This window comes from Pristis pectinata, chromosome 44 (genome assembly GCF_009764475.1).
Source record: "Pristis pectinata isolate sPriPec2 chromosome 44, sPriPec2.1.pri, whole genome shotgun sequence".
Taxonomy (NCBI): domain Eukaryota; kingdom Metazoa; phylum Chordata; class Chondrichthyes; order Rhinopristiformes; family Pristidae; genus Pristis; species Pristis pectinata.
This window is the reverse complement of record NC_067447.1, coordinates 1532261-1553276: the sequence shown is the minus strand read 5'-3', so window position 1 is coordinate 1553276 and position 21016 is coordinate 1532261. Positions and strand designations below refer to the sequence as shown.

At 45.7% G+C, this 21016-nt stretch overlaps 9 non-coding genes across 9 annotated transcripts; 3 read left to right on the top strand and 6 right to left on the bottom strand.

The window, feature by feature from the left end:
• Positions 1 to 7086: 7086 nt before the first annotated feature.
• On the top strand, positions 7087 to 7159 carry trnar-ucu (transfer RNA arginine (anticodon UCU)). The gene has a single exon. It is a non-coding gene; the product is annotated as a tRNA-Arg (tRNA).
• A 588-nt stretch (positions 7160 to 7747) lies between these two features.
• trnak-uuu (transfer RNA lysine (anticodon UUU)) lies at positions 7748 to 7820 on the top strand. Its single transcript has one exon. It is a non-coding gene; the product is annotated as a tRNA-Lys (tRNA).
• A 2053-nt stretch (positions 7821 to 9873) lies between these two features.
• Positions 9874 to 9946, top strand: trnak-uuu (transfer RNA lysine (anticodon UUU)). Its single transcript has one exon. It is a non-coding gene; the product is annotated as a tRNA-Lys (tRNA).
• Positions 9947 to 12868: 2922 nt separating this feature from the next.
• On the bottom strand, positions 12869 to 12941 carry trnak-uuu (transfer RNA lysine (anticodon UUU)). Its single transcript has one exon. It is a non-coding gene; the product is annotated as a tRNA-Lys (tRNA).
• Positions 12942 to 14458: 1517 nt separating this feature from the next.
• On the bottom strand, positions 14459 to 14531 carry trnak-uuu (transfer RNA lysine (anticodon UUU)). The gene has a single exon. It is a non-coding gene; the product is annotated as a tRNA-Lys (tRNA).
• A 2270-nt stretch (positions 14532 to 16801) lies between these two features.
• Positions 16802 to 16874, bottom strand: trnak-uuu (transfer RNA lysine (anticodon UUU)). The gene has a single exon. It is a non-coding gene; the product is annotated as a tRNA-Lys (tRNA).
• Positions 16875 to 18012: 1138 nt separating this feature from the next.
• trnat-agu (transfer RNA threonine (anticodon AGU)) lies at positions 18013 to 18085 on the bottom strand. Its single transcript has one exon. It is a non-coding gene; the product is annotated as a tRNA-Thr (tRNA).
• Positions 18086 to 18675: 590 nt separating this feature from the next.
• On the bottom strand, positions 18676 to 18748 carry trnak-uuu (transfer RNA lysine (anticodon UUU)). Its single transcript has one exon. It is a non-coding gene; the product is annotated as a tRNA-Lys (tRNA).
• A 1990-nt stretch (positions 18749 to 20738) lies between these two features.
• trnak-uuu (transfer RNA lysine (anticodon UUU)) lies at positions 20739 to 20811 on the bottom strand. The gene has a single exon. It is a non-coding gene; the product is annotated as a tRNA-Lys (tRNA).
• Between the last annotated feature and the right edge of the window lie 205 nt (positions 20812 to 21016).

The following is a 21016-nucleotide window of genomic DNA, read 5'->3' as shown; positions in this document are numbered from 1 at the left end:
ACATGCTTCAAAGAACGGAGTACAAAGTGTCCACAGAACCAACTTTCAGAAATATCTACAGAGACACAAGGAACTGGAGATGCTGTAATATGCAGCAGCAAGCAATCTGCTAGAGGAACTCAGTAAATAGAGCAGCAGCGGTGGGCGGGAACAGGAGTTCGAGTCGAGACCCTTCTTAGGGAGTGGGAGCGGAGCGGGTGGACGGCCAGTATAAATCGGGGAGGGGGAGGGCTGAGGCAGGCGGCAGCAGGAGATTGGTGTACAGAGGAACATAGAACAGTACAGCAAAGAACAGTCCCTTCGGCCCACAAACTTGTGCCGACATAGCTAATTCCTCCTGTCTGAAGAATGCCCATATCCCTCTATTTCCCTCTCATTCGTGTGCCGATTCAAGCCCTTCTTTAAAGTTCCCAATGAATTTTCCTCCACCAACCTATCAGGTAATTCATTCCAGGTATCCACCACCCTCTGATTAAAAAAAAACTTACCCCTCACGTCTGTTCTAAACCTACCCTCTCTCACCTTAAATGCGTGCCCTCTGGTGCTGGATCTCTCAGTAATGGGGAAAAAGAAATTGCTTGTCCACCCTCATGATTTTATACACCTCCAACAGATCGCCCCTCAGCCTCCGCTGCCCCTGAGAAAAGAACCCAAGTTTGTCCATCCTCTCCTGATAGCACATGCCCTCCAATCCAGACAGCGCCCTGGTGAACCTCCTCTGCACCCTCTCTGAAGCCTCGATATCCTTCCTGTAGTGAGGTGACCAGAATTGCACGGAATACTCTCAATGCGGCCGAACCAGAATTCAAAAGAGACGCGTCATAACTTGACTCCTTTACTCAATACCTCGATTAATGGAAGCAAGCATTCCATAAGCCTTCTTAACCACCCTATCTACCCGTCTATCCACTTTCAGTCAGCCATGGACTTGAAGCCCAATGTCTCTCTGCTCTTCAACACGGTTAAGGGTCTTGCCCCTAGAGTATGCTGCCTCTTGACATCAGTCCTACCAAGGAGCAACACCTCACATTTATCCAGTTTAAACTCCATCTGCCATTTCTCTGCCCGCGCCTGCAGCTCATCTATATCACGCTGTATCCGTCACCAGTCTTCTACACTATCCACAACTCCACCAATCTTGATATCGCCTGCAAACATACTAACCCACCCATCAACATTCTCATCCAGGTCTTTCATGTACATCACAAACAGCGGAGGTCCCAGTACAGATCCCTGTGGAACCCCACTACGCACAGGCCTCCAGCCCGAATAGGTCCCTTCAACCACCACCCTCTGTCTTCTATGGGCAAGCCAGTTCTGGATCCACACAGCCAATTCTCCACTGACCCCATGCATCCGAACTTTCTTGATTGACCGATTATGCGGGACCTTGTCGAATGTCTTACTGAAGTCAATATCGATGACATCCACAGCTCGACCTGCAACTGTCTCTCTCGTCACCATGTCAAAACACTCAACCAGGTTAGTTAGACACGACTTTCCCCTCTGGCTTTCCCTAATCAACGAGGGGTGAAGAGTGTAGGGTGGATGGGGGCATGGGAGTGATGAGGCTGGGAGGTAGATGATGGCTGGAAGCAGGCAAAACGGAAGGTGCATCCAGGAGCGGGGCTGTGGAGAGAGAGTGATGTTTGGAGACAGTTGGGGCGGTGATTAGCGGGAACAGAAGGACAACCAGTACTGGGAAATGATATGAAAGGAAGGTAATCATGGGAATCATTTGCTGACGGTGAGGCTACGGGCAGATGGAAGCGGATGGGGGAAGGGATCCGGTGGGGGAAAATTATGGGTGGTGTGTGGATGCAACCAGCAACTGAAGGGGGAGTCTGGAGTGGGTGAGAGGTGTATGGGAAAGGCGACAAGAAATAATAGTACCGGAGGCGGTTCTGAAGGGAGGGTGGGGGGAGCAATTCCATCGGTAATGTTTGTGAGCAAACCGATTACCGGGCAGAGGATCCCTACAGAAATTCGTGACGTGAATGGCCAACCGACGGTGGGGGTGGGGGGTGGGGGGCGTGGAGCCCCAGCATCAGCTGCCGTGAACTGCTAAAAAAACACGGTGATGCTGGAGGCCCTCAGCAGGCCAGGCAGCATCGGTGGAGAAGAGCAGGCCGTCAGCCTTTCGGGTCAGGGACCCTTCTTCAGGACTGAAGATAGGGAAAGGGGAAGCCCAATGTATAGGAGAGATAAGCAGATCCGTGATGGGTGGACAGAAAAGGGGAGGCGGGTGGGCTCAGGGCGCAGGATGTCCTCTGACATCTTCTGCGAACCCACTGATGCCCACCGCTCCTCCCACCCTGTCTCTTGCAAGGATGCTATCCCTTGTATTCTCAATTTCACCGCCTCCGCCGCATCTGTTCCCATAACTAGGCTTTCAACTCCAGGACATCCGAGATGTGCAACTTCTTTTCTAACCATGGTTTCCCCCGTCTGTGGTCAAGAGAGATCGCACCCGTATCTCTGCCATTTCCCGCACCTCCGCTCTCGCCCCCACCCCTCCCAGACCCGACAGGGATAGGTTCCTCCTTATCCTCACATTTCATCCCACCAGCCTACGTATCCAAAACCTCATTCTCCGCCACTTCCGCCATCTCCAACGGGACCCTACCACCCCGTGCCCACCCCGCCTCCCCCACTTTTGTCCACCTATCACTGCCCTGATTATCCCTCCTGTACATCGGGCTTCTCTATTTTCCTAACTTCAGTGTTGAAGAAGGGTCCTGACCAGACACGTTGACCGCCTGCTTTTCTCCACGGATGCCGCCTGGCCTGCTGAGTTCTTCCAGCATCATCGTGTTTTTCATCTAGATTCCATTATCTGTAGTCCTTGTTTCTCTGTTGTTACCTGCTGCTGAGTAACAGCGGGAGGTTGGCGACCAGAATCCCAGCTGCAAATGGAACAACTTATTTAAGTATCGACTTCACAAAACTTCCTAGTGATTAGAAGTGTTGCGGAAGCCTTTTTTTTACACCGAATCTGCTCACGTTTGTCTCCTTTGATAAGGTGTTTCCTCAGGATTGAGGATAATCTGCCTCCACCCCTTTCTGTGTGGTGCAAAGTGACCACTGGGGCCGAGGTGGGACCTGCCGATGTCGCCACAGCTGAGGCAGGAGCTGCTTCCTCGGACATGAGCAGAGGGAGTTTGAGAGGTGGTCAGCGAAGGATCAACAGTACCGCTCCTAATTTTTTTCTAAGTTTAAGCATCTTATAGTTTGAGAAAACCATTGAAATATAGTAGTGGGTATAGGGTCCTTCCATTTGAATAGAATGGATCTCTTGGACATCAATGTAACAAAAGCAATCATACGAAAAGCAGAAGCGGATAGATGGCCAGAGTCCAGCATTGGAAAGCCAAAATTTGCAGTAATAGGATGGGGCTGCAGATAAATATTCAATACAGTTGGAATAATATTAAAAATGTCTTTCCAATATTTTTGCAGAAGAGGGCAGGACCTCCGCATTACATCTCTCGTATTTATATGGTGATAAAAATGGGATAACTTGTTCTTCGGCATATGGGTCCTATGAACCACCTTAAACTGTATCAAAGAGTGTCTGGCACACATTGAAGATTTCTTCCATGTCTCTGTGGGTAAAAATATCTGTAGTTCTCCTTCCCATTCATTCTTAATTTTATCAAGTGTCTCTAGACGTATTTTCATAATCAGATCATATATTATTGCTATCAAGCCCTTCTGATAAGGATTAAAACCGAAGATTTTTACCGTAATTTCAGTTTTATATATTATCGGAAAAGAAGGTAAAGTAACTTCTAAAAAGTTTCTAATCTGTAAATATCGAAAAAAATGTGATCTAGGCAAACTGTATTTATTAGACAACTGTTCAAAAGACACAAAACAGTTATCAATGAATAAATCACGAAAACGTGTTATTCCCTTCATTTCCCATAAAGAAAATCTACGTCAATTCTATATGGTTGAAAGAAAAAAATTAGATTGGATAGGACTTGATAAAATGAATTTATTCGATCCAAAAAATTTACGAAATTGAAACCATGTTCGTATTGTACGTTTAAATATTGGGTTAATCATTTGTTTACTCAATTTAGTAAGAGCGAAAGGGAGTGAAGCTCCTAAAATAGAAGCTAATGAAAATCCTTGCACAGACTCATACTGAAGATACACCCATCGAGGACATTCAATTACATTCAGTTCTTGTGCCCAGAAAATTAAATGTCTAATATTAATTGCCCAATAGTTAAATCTAAAGTTAGGCAAAGCCATACCACCATCCTTTCTTAATTTTTCTAAATATTTCTCACTTAAACTTGGATTTTTATTCTGCCATATATATGAAAGAGTTTTAGAATCAATAGAATCAAAAAAGGATTTCGAGATGAAGGTTGGAACCGCCTGAAATAAATTTTTAAAAATTGGTAAAATATTCATCTTAACCGCATTAATTCGGCCAATCAATGATAGAGACAATGGGGACCATTTAGTAAATAATTGTTTAACATGATCACTTAGAGGTAAAAATTTAACTTTGAATAAATCCTTATGCTTCATGGTAATTGTAACACCGAGATACGTAAAATAAACAGTCATTAATCTAAATGGTAATTGCCTATAAATTGGGACAATGGGAAAAGTTCACTGTTATTAAGATTTAATATATAACCAGAGAAAACACTAAACTGCGCAAGCAGTGATAATGCTGCAGGGAGATATTTCTCTGGGTTAGAAATATAGAGTAACAGGTCATCTGCAAATCCCCATATCTTTCGGATTTCCTTTCCACGAGTAACACCAAGTATGTTAGAAGAGTCCCGAAGGGTAATTGCCAAGGGTTCCAAGACAATCTAAAACAACAGAGGACTCAAGGGCAACCCTGCCTAGTGCCTCGAAAAAGCATGAAAAAGGGGCATCTCTGATTATTAGTAAGTATTGAACCCATAGGTGTGTGATAAATCAATTTAATCGTGGATATAACATTTGGACTAAAATTAAATTTCTCAAGCGTGTTAAATAAATATTCCCATTCAACTCTATCAACCGCCTTCTCGGCATTTAGCGAGATAACAGATTCTTGGATTAGAGATGAAGGGGTATATACAATATTCATTAACATCCTAATATTAAAATGCAAATAACAATTATTTAATAAATGCTGTCTGGTCATCAGAAATAATTTGTGGAAGTATCTTTTCCATTCTAGAAGCCAATATTTTGGAAAAAAAACTTGGAATCCACATTAAATAAAGAAATAGGTCTATAAGATGCACATTCAATAGGATATCTATACTTCTTCAGAATTAAAGAGGTAGCTGCTTCATAAAAAGATTGTGGTAATTTGCCTACTGATAGGGCATCTTTAAAAATTTTACCTAACCAGGGAGAAAAAATGATCAGAAAAGGATTTTAAAAAATCAGCTGTATACCCATCAGGATCAGATGTTTTACCGAATTCATTGAGGAAATTTCTTTCTTTATTTCTTCCTCCGAAATGGGTGCATCTAATATTGAACGTTCATTCAGTGATAATTTCGGAGTCCTCAAATTCCTTTAAAATTCATGCATTAATGTAGGATCCTCAGGATATTCTGATTGATATAACGAAGTATAAAATGATTGAAAAGATTTATTAATTTGATCATGGTCCACTGTGTAATTACCATCTCGTTTACGAACTTTAATAATCTGACGTTTAGTTGAAGCAGCTTTCAGTTGGTTGGCCAACAATTTGCCAGATTTATCACCATTCATATAAAACTGACTCTTGGTTTTCAGTAATTGATTTTCAATTGGAGATGTTAATAATAAACTGTGTTGTTATTGACGTTCAGTTCTCTTTTTATAAAGCTCCAAATTAGGAGCATAAGAGTATTTTTATCAATTTCTTTGATGTTATCAGCCAGTAACTTAGTTTATTATTAGGTCGTTTTTCAATACAGCAGAGTATGAAATTATTTGACCCCGGATATAAGCTTTAAATGTATCCCATAATATCCCATTTGAAAAGTCTTCCGTAAAATTAGTTGAAAAGAAAAAGGAAATCTGTTCTTTAATAAAATGGACAAAGTCTAAATCCTGCAATAGAGAAAAATAGTCTGGCATTGTCTGGCACCAGAGGGTACGTCCGTTGATCTCCCAAAAGCGTTGTTGTGGCCCTTGCATTTTATTTGTCTGCCTGCACTGCACTTTCTCTGTAAATATAACACTCGATGGGCATTGGGGCACAGACAGGGTGAATACACTCAGTCTTTACTCCAGAGACGGGCAATCCAGAACCAGAGGGCATGGGTTTAAGGTGAAAGGGGAAATATGTTAGAGGAACTGGAGAGACAATTTTTAACACAGAGGATGCGATGTGTATGCAATAAGCTGGCAAAGGAAGTGGTTGAGGCGGGTACAATTACAACATTTTAAAGACAGTTCGACGGGTACATGGATTGGAAAGGTTTAGGAAGTTATGGGCCAATCGCTCGCAAATGAGACATGCATGGATGGGGCATCCTTGTCGGTACCGAACACTTGGGCCGTACGACCTGTTTTCTTGCTTTATTCCGCATTCTGTTACTTATTTTTCTTTTTTACAACCTCGATACACTCATGCATGGAAATATCTGTCTGGTTGAGGCGCAGACAAAACCTTTGCACTATATCTATGGACATGACTGATCAACAAATGGTCCAGAAGTCTCGGGTGCCGAACGACGCCATCTTAGGAAAGAACGTACGTGTCAGAAAACAGAGCCACAAACAGTGCGTGTTTTGAAATACATTTTCATGTGCTCAGCACGGGAACGATGCATTTTACGAGATGGATCTGAATGTGGTGGTGGGCAGTCATCTCCCGATATAAACTCATCGCCTGAACAGGTCCTTGAACCCTGGGCCCTCAGATTTAAAGTCTGATGCTCTTCGGACTGAGCTTCCAAGGCTCTGGAAAGTTGGAGGCGCCATGCTGCGTGGAGATAAAGGATCTCAGAACAGAGTCGTCACTCAGGACTGGAGCTATAACTGAAGATTTAACAGGTGGAACACCGACAGTGTAACAGCGCAGGTCAACCTCCGGTGGGCGCACTCAGAATATATCTCTACAGAGCCTGGGTAGCTCAGTCTGTAGAGCATCAGACTTCTAATCTGAGGGTCCAGGGTTTAAGTCCTTGTTCAGGCGCGGCCTTTTTTTTATCACAAGTCGTCCCCCCGGCCTCCAAATTTACCTCCATCCCATGAAATGCAAACGTGTCCTTTCCGAACACTTCACGTCTTTCTCAAAATTCCCAGTCACACTCCTTTATAAAATGAAGTCATTCGGTGCTCCGTCACTTCAAGACTGGTCTCAAGAGTCAGAGAATCAAAGTCCTGAACAACATGGATACAGACCCTTCGGCCCGTCGAATGACCGCCCGACATCAATCACCTCACTGCACAAGGCTCAAGGACAACTTCTACCCTGTTGTTAGAAGAACTCTTGACCTCACAATGCACCCCGTTATAACTTTGCCCCTTATTGTCTACCTGCACTGCAATTTCTCTGTAACTGTAACACTTTACTGTGCATTTTGTTATTGTTTTTACCTTGTACTACATCAATGCTTTGCGTAATTAATTGATCTGTGTGGACGGTATGTAAAACACGTTTTGCACGGTACCTCAGTGACAATAACAAACCAATTTACCAATTTACCAGACACACTGAACAGAAGCTGCGCAGTAGGTTAGTCAGACAGCAGAGGGCGCGCTAGGCATCAGCTACCCCAGAGCCTGGGTAGCTCAGTCGGTAGAGCATCAGACTTTTAATCTGAGGGTCCAGGGTTCAAGTCCCTGTTCAGGCGCTGACTTTATGTCACAAGTTGACTCCCCGTCCTCTAAATTTACCTCAATCCCATGAAATGCAAAAGTATCCTTTCTGAACACTTCACGCGTACGTCAAACTTCCCAGTCGCATTCTCTTAGAACAAGGAGTCAAATGGTGCCCCAGATTGGTGTCAAGAGTCAGACAATCAAAGACTTAAACATCATGGAAACAGACCCTTCAGCTCGTCTGGCTTTTCATTGGTCATCAATCACCTCACTGTACAAGGCTCATGGACAATTTCTATCCCGCTATTAGAAGAAGATTGAACGTCACTGGTACAATAAGATGAACTCTTGACCTTACAATCTACCTCGTTGTTACCTTGCACCTTAATGTCTGCTTGCACTGCACTTTATCTGTAGTTATGACACTTTATTCTGCATGCTGTAATTGTTTCCCCTTATACTACCTCAATGCCTTGAGTAACCAATTGACCTGTACGGTCGGTATGCAAGAAATGTTTTTCACTGTAGCTCGGTACATCTGACAATAATAAGAGAATTGACCACACACCTTGAACACAAACAGTGTAGCAGGTTAGTCAGACAGCAGAGGGCGCGCTGGATAGCAGGTCGCCCAGAGCCTGGGGAACTCAGTCGGTAGAGCATCAGCCTTTTAATCTGAGCTTCCAGGGTTCAAGTCCCTGTTCAGGCGTTACTGTTTGATCACGCAACATGGAACTGGCAGCAGCATGTGTTAGTAAAATATGGTATTTTATTAAATCAAAACACTGCTCACACATCAATGCCAATTTTTATAGATGCGCTTTAGAATGCATCCACTCCGATGCATCATAGCTTGGTACCATAGAAAATACCGCAACAAACCGCAGGGAGTTATGGATACAGCGCAGCGCATCGTGAAATCCAGCCTCCCGGCCCTGGACTTCTCTTCCCTCTGCCTCGGTGAAGCAGCCAGTATAATCAAAAGCCCTACCTACCCAGGATATTTTCTCTTCTCATCTCTTCCATCCTGCAGAAGATACAAAAGCCTGAAAGCACGAAACACGCTTTCTATCCCGCTGTTGTGAGACCATTGAACGGTCCGCTACTACTATAAGATGGACTCTTTATCACTCAATCTGATTCCATGTGGCCCTTGCACATTGTTTGTCTGCCTGCCTGCACTGCGTTTTCTCTGTAAATATAACACTCTATGGGCATTGGGGCGCAGACAGGGTGAATGCACTCAGTCTTTACTCCAGAGATGGGGAATGCAGAACCAGAGGGCTTGGGTTTAAGGTGAAAGGGGAAAGTTGTAAAGAGGAACTAGAGGGGCAATTTTTTTAACACAGAGGACGCGATGTGCATATAATTACCTGGCAGCGGAAGTGGCTGAGGCAGGTACAATCACAACATTTTAAAGACAGTTGGACGGGTACATGGATTGGAAAGGTTTAGAAGGTTATGGGCCAATCGCTTGCAAGCGAGACGTGCATGGATGGGGCATCCTCGTAGATACCGAACAGTTGGGCCAAACGACCTGTTTTCTTGCTTTATTCTGTATCCTGTTACTTGTTATTTCTATTTACAACCTCCATGCACTCATGCATGGAAACATCTCTCTGGTTGAGCCGTAGAGAAACCGTTTTCTCTGTATCTCCGTATTGGACTGATTACCAAATGGCCCAGAAGTCTCGGGTACCGAAAGACGTCATCTTAGGAAACAACGTACATGACGGAAAACAGTGGGTATTTTGAGAAACATTTTAATGTGTTCAGTGACGAAACGCTGCATTTCACGGCATGGATAGGAATTTGGTGGGGGGGAGTCAACAGCTGATATTAAGGCAGCGGTTGAACAGGGACTTGACCTCTGGACATTCAGATTAAAAGTCTGATGCTCTACTGATTGGGCTACCCAGGCTCTGGGAAGTTGCTTCTGCCAGAGTGCGTGGAGGTAACGGATCTGAGAAAAGAGTCCGTCAGTCAGGGCTGGAGGGATCACTGAAGAGGAAACAGGTGGGAGACCTAGAGTGCAACATCGCCAGTCAGCCACTGAAGGGCGCTCTGGGAATCTGTCTCCACAGAGCCTGGGTAGCTCAGTCGGTAGAGCATCAGACTTTTAATCTGAGGGTCCAGGGTTCAAGTCCCTGTTCAGGCGCTGCCTTTTTATCACAGGTTGACTCGCCGGCCTCCAAATTTACTTCAATCCCATGAAGTGCAAACGGGTCCTTTCTGATCACTTCCACGCGTTTCTCAAACTTCCCAGTCACATTCTCTTATAACATGAAATCATTTGGTTCCCGGCTCTTCAAGATTGTTCTGAAGAGTCAGACAATCCTAGACTTAAATAATATGCAAACAGACCCTTCGGACCGTCAGATCCTCCCCGGTCGTCAATAACCTCACTGGGATGTGTGTGGAATTAGCTGACAGAGGGAGTGGTGGAGCCAGTTACAATTACAACATTTTAAAGTCAGTTGGACGTGTCCAAGGAATGGAAAGCTTTGAAAGGTTATGTGTCAATCCCTGGCAAATGGGACGTGCTTGGATTGGACATACTGGTCGGCAGCGAGCAGCTGGGCCGAACGGCCAATTTTCGTGCTGTATTACTCCATTCTGACTTCTGTTAGAGCTACCCAGGCTCCGTTTTACAAGGTGCACCGGAGTCCTTCCAGTAAACAGATCCGAGAACGGAGTCAGTCATTCAAGAGCGGAGGGATCAGTGGAGAGAGAACAAATGGAACACAGACGGTGTAACGGCGCCGGTCAGACTCTGGTGGGGGCGGCTCGGCGCCGATATCTCAACGGAGCTTGCGTAGCTCCGTCGGTAGACCATCAGAATTTTAACCTGAGCGTCCAGTGTTCAAGTCGTTTCTCAGGTACTGCTTTTCAATCCACAGTTTGGATAAGGAAATTAAAGCAAGTCCATGTCCCACCGGAGAGCTTGCAGAAAAGCCCACAGAGCGAAAAAGTGTATTTGTTTAACGTGTACTTGATGTTGCAGTACAGAAAGCACATGATACTTCACAAATCAACCAACAGACTGTAGAGCCTGGTGAGCTCAGTCGGTAGAGCATCAGTCTATTAATCTGAGGGTGCAAAGTTCAAGTCCCTGTTCAGGCGCTGCCTTTATATCGGGGTTCGGCTCGCCACCAGCACATTCACACCCATCCCATGAAATGCAGCTTTTCCACGCTGAACCTCAAAATGATTCTCAAAATACGCGCTGTTTTTTGTGTTCTGTTTTGATCAATCTTTGCTAAACTGATGTCATTGGGCACCCCGAGACTTCTGGACGATTCTGTAATCAGTCAGGTACCGAGATGCAGTTAATAGGTTTTCTCTGCGGCTCAATCAGACAGATGTTTCCATACATCGAATAACAGAATGCAGAATAGAGTGATACAGCGCGTAAATAAGTCATTCAGCCAAAATACTCGTTATTGACGAGGATGCCCCTTCCAAGCTCGTTCCATTTGCCAATAACATGTAACCCTCTAATCCTTTCTAATCCATTTTCCTGTCCACCTGTGTTTTAAATGTTGTCAGTGTACCTGCCTCAATCGTTTCCTCGGGCAGCTGATCCCACATGAATACCATGGCCCAGCACGCACTCTGCAGTCGAACTAACGCCGCTACACCGCTCTGTAAAACAGTTGCCCCTGAGGTTCTTTTTCAACCTTTCCCCTATCAACGCAACCGCACGTCGTCTATGGTCGGACTAACCCCGCTGCACCGCTGGGTAAGACAGTTGTCCCTCAGATACCTCTTCAATCTTGCCGCTCTCAACTTAAAGATCAGCCCCCTGGTTCTGGAATACCCCCAACTCTGGGGAAAATACAGAGATTGTGCATTTACTCTATCTCTGCCCCTATGCCCATATGATGTTACAGTCACAGAAAAAGTGCAGTGCAGTCAGACAAATTACGTGCAAGGGCTACTGCGAGAAACATTGGGAGATCTAGGGATCTTCTTATCGTACAGGAGGTCCGTTCCAAGAATTATCCATCGGGGGATAGAAGCCGTGCCTGAGCCTGGTGGTACGTGTTTCAGGCTTTCGTACCTTCTGCCCAACGAGAGGTGGGCTAGGAGAGAATGTCCCGGAGTGGGTGGGGTCTTTGATTATGTTGGCTGCCTTACCAAGGCTGCTTGAAGTGTGGACAGTCCACGGTGGGGAGGCTGGTTTCCGTGATATGCTGAGCTGCGTCCACATCCCTCTGCAGTTTCTTGTGGTCTGTTATGTGGTACGGAGCTTTGATGCCTCGTGGTAGAATGCTTTCTGTGCTGCATCTGTTGAAGTTGGTGCCGAGATCGGAGCAGTGTTTCGATACAATAAAACACCATATTTTACCAACACATGCAGCTGCCTGTTCAATGTTTCTTGCTCAAATTGTGGATTTACAAGCAGCGCCTGAACCCTGGACCCTCAGATTAACAGATTGATGCTCAACCGACTGAGCTACCCAGGCTCTGGACACCAGCGGCCCAGCACACCATCTGCGGTCTGACCAACTCCGCTGCACCACTTGTGTTCGGTGTGTATGGTAAATTGGGAAATTGTTCTATTATTGTCACATGGAGAGGGGTACAGTGAAAAACCGGTCTTGTGTACGATACAGACAGAGCAATCCATTACACAGTGCATTGAAGTAGTACAGGGGAAATCGATAACAGAATGCAGAATAAAGTGTCACAGCTGCAGAGAAAATGCAGTGCAGGCAGACAATAAGGTGCAAGACCTGAATGAGGTCGATTCTGAAGTCAACAGTCCGTGTTATGCCACAACTGGACCTTTTAGAATTCTTTTAATAGCTGAATAGAAGATATCCTTGATCCTTGTACAGGGAGGTGTTTGATCATTGCGGAGGACGCGGCGAGCCAAAGGGTCTGTTTCAATGCTGTTTAAGTCTTTGATTCTCCCACGATTGAGACCAATCTTGAAGTGTCGGGGCTATAAAAGACTTCATGTTATAAAACCAAATGTGAACGAGAGTTTGAATGTGTTCAGAAAGGATACATCATGTTTGATGGGGTTGAGGTAAATGCGGAGTCGGAGAATCAACCTGAGATATAAAGACAGCGCCTGAACAGGGACTTGAACCCTGGGCCCTCAGATTAAAAGTCTGATGCTCTACCGACTGAGCTACCCAGGCTCTGTGGAGATACCGGACCAGGTCGCCCAACAGAGGATGACCAGCTCTTTTACACCGTCTGTCTTCCAGCTGTTCTCTCCACAGTGATGCTTCCCATCCTGATTGACTGACTCTGTTCCATGATACGTTATCACCATGCACCCTGAGACATCACCCAGAGCCTTGTTAGTTCATTCGGTAGAGCATCAGTCTATTAATCCAAGCGTCCAAGGTTCAAGTCCCTGTTCAGGCGCTGCATTTATATCGGCGATTGACTCCCCACCACCACATTCACACCCATCCCGTGAAATGCATCGTCTCCACGCTGCACACAATAAAATGTTTCTATAAATATGCACTGCTTTTGTCTTTTTGTTCTGATTTGTTTATTCTTGGCTAAGCTGACGTCATTGGGCTCTCCGAGACTTCTGGGCGATTCTGTAATCAGTCATGTACCGAGATGCAGTGAAAAGGTTTTGTCTGCGGCTCAATCAGACAGATGTTTCCATACATCGAATAACAGAATTCATAATAGAGTGATACAGCGCGGGAATCGGCCCTTCGTCCCAACTACTAGTTACGGACAAGGATGCCCCTTCCAAGCTCGTTCCGTTTGCCAGTAACACGTAACCCTCTCATCATTTCTAATCAATTTTCCTGTCCACCTGTGTTTTAAATGTAGTCAGTGTACCTGCCTCAATCGCTTCCTCGGGCAGCTGATCCCACATGGATACCGTGGCCCAGCACGCACTCTGTGGTTGATCTAACGCCGCGATATCGCTGTGTAAAACATTTGCCCCTGAGATTCTTCTTCAACCTTTCCCCTGTCAACGCAACCACATGTCGTCTATGGTCTGACTAACCCCGCTGCACTGCTGGGTAAGACAGTTGTCCCTCAGATACCTCTTCAACCTTGACTCTCTCAACTTAAAGATCAGCCCCCTGGTTCTGGAATCCCCCAACTCTGGGGAAAAGACAGAGATAGTGCATTCACACTATGTCTGCCCCTATGCCAATATGATGTTACCGTCACAGAGACAGTGCAGTGCAGGCAAACAAATAACGTGCAACGGCCATGGCGAGGAAAATTGGGAGATCTAGGGACCTTCTTCTGGTACAGGAGATCCGTTCTAAAATTATCCATCGAGGGATAGAAGCCTTCCTTGAGCCTGGTGGTACGCGTTTCAGGCTTTTGTACCTTCTGCCCAATGCGAGGTGGCTAAGAGAGAATGCCCCGGTTTGGGTGGAGTCTCTGATGATGCTGTCTGCTTTGCCGAGGCAGAGAGAAGTGTGGACAGAGTCCATAGACGGATTGCTGGTTTCCGTGAAGTGCTAAGCTGTGTTCACAACTCTCTGCAGTTTCTTGTGGTCTGCTCTGTCGTACGAAGCTTTGATGCCTCTGGGTAGAGAACTTTCTGTGGTGCATCTGTAAAAGTCGGTGCCGAGATCGCAGCAGTGTTTCGATAATATAAAACACCATATTTTACCAAGACATGCCTGTTCAATGTTTCTTGTTCAAATTGTGGATTTAAAAGCAGCGCCTGAACAGGGACTTGAACCCTGGACCCTCAGATTAAAAGTCTGATGCTCTACCGACTGAGCTACCCAGGCTCTGAGACAACAGCGGCCCAGCACGCCGTCTGCTATCGGACTAACCCAGCTACATCTCCTGTGGTCGGTGTATGTGGTAAATTGGGAACATGGAACAGGGTACAGTGAAAAACCTGTCTTGTGTACGGTACACACAGATCGATTCATTACACAGTACTTCCTCTGTAACTGTAACATTACATGGGCATAGGGGCATATATAGGTTGAATACAATCAGTCTTTTCACCATAGTTGGGGTATCCAGAACCAGAGGGCATAGGTTTAAGGTGAAAGGAGAAAGACACAAGAGGAATGAGAGGGGCAATTATTTAACACATTAGAGGGCGGTGTGTATGTGGAATGAGCTGAGGAAATGGTTGAGGCAGGTACAATTAGGTACAATTACACCATTTTAATGAGTGTTGGACGAGTGTGTGGGTTAGAAATGTTTGGAAGTTTATGGGCCAATCGCTGGCAAATCAGACGATCATGGATGGAGCATCCTGGTTGGTATCGACCAGTTGGGCCGAACGGCCTGTTTTCTCGCTTTATTCTGCATTCTGTTACTGATTTGTTTATCTTTCTTTGCAACCTCGATGTACTTATGTGTGGAATGATCTGACTCGCTGAGGCGCAGCAACAGCTTTTCACTGTATCTCGGTACTTGATTGATCACTAAATGGTCCAGAAGTCTCGGGGTGGCGTGCCAAATAACGTCATGTTTTAAATGACTAAACAAAAACAGAACATAAAGACACAAACAGTACGTATTTGGAGAAGCATTTCAATGCGATCAGCGCGGAAACGCCGCATTTCACGGGATAGATGTGAATGTGGTGCTGGGGGGGAGGGGGGGGGGCAACTCCCAATATAAAGGAAGCGCCTGCACAGGCACTTGACCCTGGACCCTCAGATTAAAAGTCTGATGCTCTACGGACTGAGCTACCCAGGCTCCGTGGAGATACCGCCCCAGAGCGCCCACCAGAGGCTCACCGGCACTGTTACACCGTCCGTCTTCAACCTGGTCCTTCTCCAGTGATCCCTCCGGTACTGACTGACTGATTCTGTTCTCAGATCCTTAATCTCCACACATCCAGACGCAACCACTTCCCTGATCCCGGTTGACTCGCCACCACCACATTCACATCCATTACGCGAAATGCAGCGTTTCCTCGCTGAACACGTTGAAATGTTTCTCAAAATACGTGAAGTTTGTGTTCTGTTTTGTTTATTCTTTGCTAAGGTTACATCATTTGGCCCTTGGCGACCTGTGTACCTTTTGCTAATCGGTCATGTCCCAACGATTTGGTCTTCAGCCATGCACAGGGATACAGTGATAAGGTTTTGTCTGCGTCTCATCCAGACAGATGTTTCCATCCATGAGTGCATAGAGGTTGTAAACAAGAAAAAAAAACAATAATAGAGGCAGAGTACTACAACACGGAAACAGGCCCTTCGGCCAAAATGCTTGGTGCCGACCAGGATGTCACATCCATGCTGGTCTCATTTGCCAATAACAAGTAACCCTCTAATCCTTTCCAGTCCATGTTCCTCTCCATCTGTGTGTCGGCGTAGCTGCCTCAATCGCTTCCTCGGGCAGCTGTTCCCACATGGATACCGCACTTTGTGTAAAACAGTTGCCCCTCAGGTTCCTCTTAAACTCTTCCCGTCTTAACTTAAACGTCTATCCTCTCGTTCTGGCTTCCCAAAACTGCTGTGAAAATACCGAGTGATTTCACACTATCTATGCGTCTATGCCCATATAGTGTTACAGTCACAGAGAAAGTGCAGTACAGGCAGACAAATAACGTGCAAGGGCTACGGCGCAGTAGATTGGGAGATCCATGGTCCATCTTAACTTACAGGAGATCGGTTCAAGAGTTCTCTATCGGGGGATAGACGCCGTCCTTGAGCCTGGTGGTACGTGCTTTCAGACTTCTGTATCTTCTGCCCAACGAGAGTGGGAAAAAGAGAGAATGTCCCAGAGTGGGTGAGATCTCTGATGATGTTGGCTTCTTTGCTGAGGCAGCACGAAGTGTGGACGGAGTTCAAGGAGGGGAAGCTGGTTTCCGGGATGTGCTGAACTGTGTCCAATACGCTCCGCAGTTTCTTGTGGTCTGTTATGGAGTACGAAGCTGTGATACATCCGTAGAGATTGTTTTCTATGGTGCATCGGTAAGAGTTGGTTGCGATCTTGAAGCAGTGTTTCGATTTAATAAAATGCCATATTTTCCCAACACATGCTGCTGCCTGTTGAATGCATCGTGCTCAAATAGTGAATTTAAAAGCAGCGCCTGAACAGGGACTTGAACCCTGGACCCTCAGATTAAAAGTCTGATGCTCTACCGACTGAGCTACCCAGGCTCTGGAGTACCTGCTTCCCAACGCGCCCTCTGCGGTCTGACTAACCCCACTACACCGCTTGTGTTCAGTGTGTGTGGTAAATTGGGAACTTGTTTTATTATTGGCACATGGGGCGAGGTGTGGTGAAAAACTTTTCTTGGATACGGTACATACTGATTAATTCATTCCACAGTACATTGAGGTAGTACAGGGGGAACCGATAGCAGAATGCAGAGTAAAGTGTCAGAGTTACAGAGAAATGCTGGTCGGGGAGAGAATGGTGTGCAAGGTTTAACGAGGTAGACAGTGAGGTTAAGAGCCCATCTTATTGTACCGGGGAGCGTTGAAAAATTTTATAACAGCGGGATAGAAGCTGTCATTGAGCCTGGTGATACCTGCTTTCAAGCTTTTGGATAAGCTTCGTGATTTCTTTTCACCTTGTACCACCTCAGTGCACCGTTGTCTAGAATTGATCTGTTTGAAATGTCTGCAGGACAAGATTTTCACTGTATCTCGTTGTAAGAATGATAAATTATTCTAATTCCTTCTGCCAGATGGGAGGGGTGGGCGGAGAGAATATCCGGGGATGGTGGAGGTCTCTAAATACGCTGTCTGCTTTACCGAGGCAGTGAGAAGCGTAGACAGAGTCTAGGGAGGGGAGACTGGTTTCCGTGATGCGCTGAGCTGTGTCCACAACTCTCTGTGGTTCCCTGCTGTCTTTTCTGTAGTACCAAGGTATGATGCATCCTTTCTGTGCTGCATCTGTAAAGAGTGGCGAAGATGTATCAGCAGTATTCCGATTTAATAAGATACTATAGATTTATGAAGTCTTGCTGCTTCTCTCGGACCGCCTGTCTATGTTTCTCTCCAGGAAAAAGAACCCTCTTCCGCACATTTCCTTTGAAATATTCCCCTCACCTGAAACGTCACATGGAGACACAAGAGATTCTGCAGATGTTGGAATTTGGAGCAACGGGAGTACACAGACACAACACACACACACAAAATAAAGTCCTGGCGAAGAGCTAAGACCCGAAACATCGGCTATCCACTTCCGTGCATAGATGCTTCCTGACCTGCCGTGTTCCTCCAGCATCTTATGTGTATAGTCTATCTGCTTCTTTTGATTCTCCCTGCTTGAACTGTGGGTTTGAACCAGCACCTGAATAGGGACATGAACCCTAGACCCTCAGATTACTAGTCTGATGCTCCCCCGACTGAGCTATCCAGGTTCTGGGGTTCCTGCCGCCCAGCGCGCCCTCTGTTGTCTGACTAACCCCGCTACACATCATGTGGTCAGTGTATGTGGTAAATCGGGAATTTGTTTTCTTACTGGCACACGGGGCAAGGTACAATGAAAAACGTGACTTGTATACGGTACATACAGATCAATTCATTTCACTGTGCATTGAGGTAGTACAGAGGAAAACAATAGCCGCATGAAGAATAAAGTGTCACAGTTACAGAGATAATGCAGTGCAGGCAGACAATAAGTTGAAGGTCATAACGAGGTAAATTGTGTGGTCAGGAATCCCAGGGAACTGTTAAATATTCTTACAAGAGCAGGACAAAAGATGCCACTGAACATTGTACAGTGAGGTGATTGATGGCCGGGAAGGATCCAACGGGACGAAGGTTCTGTTCCAATGTTGTTTAAGTCTTTGACTTTCTGACGCTTGAGACCAGTCTTGAAGTCTCGGGGCGCCAAATGACTTCAAAAAAGTTGTGCAAAAATGTGACTGAGAAGTTTGAGAAATGTTTGCATGTCATGGGATTGAGGTAAATGAGGAGGTCGGGGAGTCAACCTGCGATATAAAGGCAGCGCCTGAACAGGGACTTGAACCCTCGACCCTCAGATTAAAAGTCTGATGCTCTACCGACTGAGCTACCCAGGCTCCGTGGTGAATTCGGCCCAGAGCGCCCACCAGAGGCTGACCGGCGCCATTGCATCGTCCGTGTTCCACCTGTCCCCTCTCGAGTAACCCCTCCTGTCCTGACTGACTGACTCCGTTCTCAGAACCGTTATATCCACGTACCCTGGCGCAACCATCTTCCCAGAGCCTGGATAGCTCAGTCGATAGAGCCTCAGACTTTTAATCGGAGGGTCCAGGGTTCAAGTCCCTGTTGAGACACCGCCTTTATATTGAGAGTTGACTCCCCACCACCACATTCACACCCATCCCATGAAACGCAACTTTTCCAATGCTGAACACGTTGAAATATTTCTAAATATGCACACTGTTTGTTGCTTTATGCTCTTTTTTAAAGTTTCTTTTACAACATGAAGACATTCGGCACCCCGAGACTTCTGGACGATATGGTATTTAGTCGCTTACCGAGATACAGTGAAAACCTTTTGACTTCGTGTCATCCAGTCAGACACTTCCAAAAATAGACCATTCGGTCCACATGTTCCTGCTATCGAGCATGCCTATGTAATGTTACAGCTACAGATAAAGTGCAGAGCAGGCAGTGTTAAGGAGCAGGTCGCTATTTGGTGAGTGTCCCTTTAAAATATAGTACAGTAGAGTGGTAGCGTGTGTGTGCCGTCGTCACTACCGCAAGATAACAACGTGCTGACGATTTTTGCTCAGTGAGTCAGTGAGAAGAGAGATGGAGAGAGAGAAAGAGACACACTACCTGCTGGTCTCTGTATCGATAGATGAATAACTGTGTCTCTCACTACAATCCACCTATGGATTTTTCGAGCAATCCAACTTGTCGTTAACTTGTAGAAGCAAACAGGTATTTCTGTGGACGACCACGTCGCGAATGCCTTTCGGGTTGGCAGATACTTCGGAACAAAGCAGTGGAGATCATCAGTGATTGAGGTGTTGTATGGGTTCCATCGTGAAACATTTGGATTTCATAATTTCTCTCTATTCTCTCTCTACATTTTCTCTTCAGTCAACGGTGGTTTTGCAAAAGCCTTTGCTCACGTTTCACCTTATGACTCGCTGAACTGAACTTTGAGACTTATTCCTGGACGAAGTTTGGGAATTTGCCACACACTTTGAGTTTAGTGTTGGGGATTATATTTAATACATAACGGTTTTACTTTTCTTATTATTACAAGTAGGTATTAATAAAATAGTTTATAACACTTATACATCAGTCGGTGTGTTTCATTTGTTGTGGTAGGTAACAGCAGACAAATAAATTGCAACGGTCACGATGAGGTAGATTGGGAGATGATGTGTCCATCTTAATCGTACAGGAGGTCCGTTCAATAGTCTTATCACAGCGGGATAGAAGCTGTCCTTGAGCCTGGTGGTATGTGTTTTCAGCTTTTCATATTTTCTTATTCTGTTTTACCCTGTACTACTTCAATGCACTGTGTAATGAATTGATCTGTATGGACGGTATGCAAGACACGTTTATCACTGTACCTCGGCCCAAGTGACAATAATAAACTAATTCCAAATCCAGTTCCTTCTGTCCGATGGGAGAGGGGAGAAGAGAGAATGTCCGGGGTGGGTGGAATCTCGGATTATACCGGCTGCTTTACCGAGGCCGTGGGAAGTGCAAACTGAGTCCACAGAGGGGAGGCTGGTTTCCGTGACGTGCTGGGCCGTGTCCACAACTCTCTGCAGTCTTTTCTGTTGTTTTTTTCCTGTGGTACTAAGTTGTAACTGATCTTACTGGGATTCTCGCTGGGTGAATCTGTAAACGTTAGTGGCGATGTCGGAGAGATGTTTCGAAATTTCAAAGAAAGCATGGTATTTATGAACCCTTGCTGTTTCTCCCTTCCTTTTTACCTTGAAAATAAAACCTGCCCTACACATTTACTTTGCAATTATACCTCTCAGCAATCAGGCAAACCTTCAACATGACATGGGCTTTTTTTATTTTAGTTCCAAGCTCAAAATATGGAAGTAAAAGGAGCGCCTGAACAGGGACTTGAACCCTGGGCCCTCAGATTAAAAGTCTGATGCTCTACCGACTGAGCTACCCAGGCTCCGTGGAGATAGCGGCCCAGAGCGCCCACCAGAGGCAGACCGGCGAGTTGCACCGTCCGTGTTCCACTTGTTCCCTCTCTAGTGATGCCTCTGGTCCTGACTGACTGACTCTGTTCTCAGATCCGTTATCTCCTCGCACCCTAGTGCAATCACCCCAGAGCCAGTGTAGCTCAGACTTTTAATCTGAGGGTCCAGCGTTCAAAT